Here is a 681-nt window from a genome sequence, read left to right on the forward strand (position 1 = left end):
AAATTACTATCAAACCAAACACCAAGGTTCTTTGCCACAGGCTTAATGTGATTTACTAGGGAACCAGCAGATGGCAGTATTTGATTTGCCATCTGCTGAGACCCAATGACCAGGATTTCTGTTTTGTCTGAGTTCAGCTGGAGGAAATTATTTGACATCCATTTCTTAACTTCACAAAGGCAGTTGTTAAGTGAACTCAGCATTCCAAGGTCTGTGGATCTGACGGGCAAGTATATTTGTGTGTCATCAGCATAAATATGAAAAGAAATGCCATGTTTATGGATAATATGTCCAAGGGGAAGCAACACAACACACATAACAGGGATAACATGTGACAGTCAGGGCCGCAGCGTGACAAACAGTAAATGAGACAGAAGAAACTAAAGGAACTGTATGGGTGAGAGAATGGAAAACAGACGGGCTTGAAAAAACATTTTACCCTGAAGTGTAAATGGGGAAAATATATTAAACTGGGAAGTGGGAACAGAAAGTAGAGGCTATAAAACAACACTCTGGGAACAGAAAGTAGGGGATAGGACAATAACACCAACACCAAACAAAATATCAAAAAGATAAACTAAATGTGGTATTACAGCAAGTGTAAGGTATACAAACACATACACACAATGAACCACTATAGTGGTTTCATAAGTGTTAATAGATTCACATGGTGGCATTATA

The sequence above is a fragment of the Micropterus dolomieu genome, linkage group LG22 (assembly GCF_021292245.1).
Source record: "Micropterus dolomieu isolate WLL.071019.BEF.003 ecotype Adirondacks linkage group LG22, ASM2129224v1, whole genome shotgun sequence".
Classification (NCBI taxonomy): domain Eukaryota; kingdom Metazoa; phylum Chordata; class Actinopteri; order Centrarchiformes; family Centrarchidae; genus Micropterus; species Micropterus dolomieu.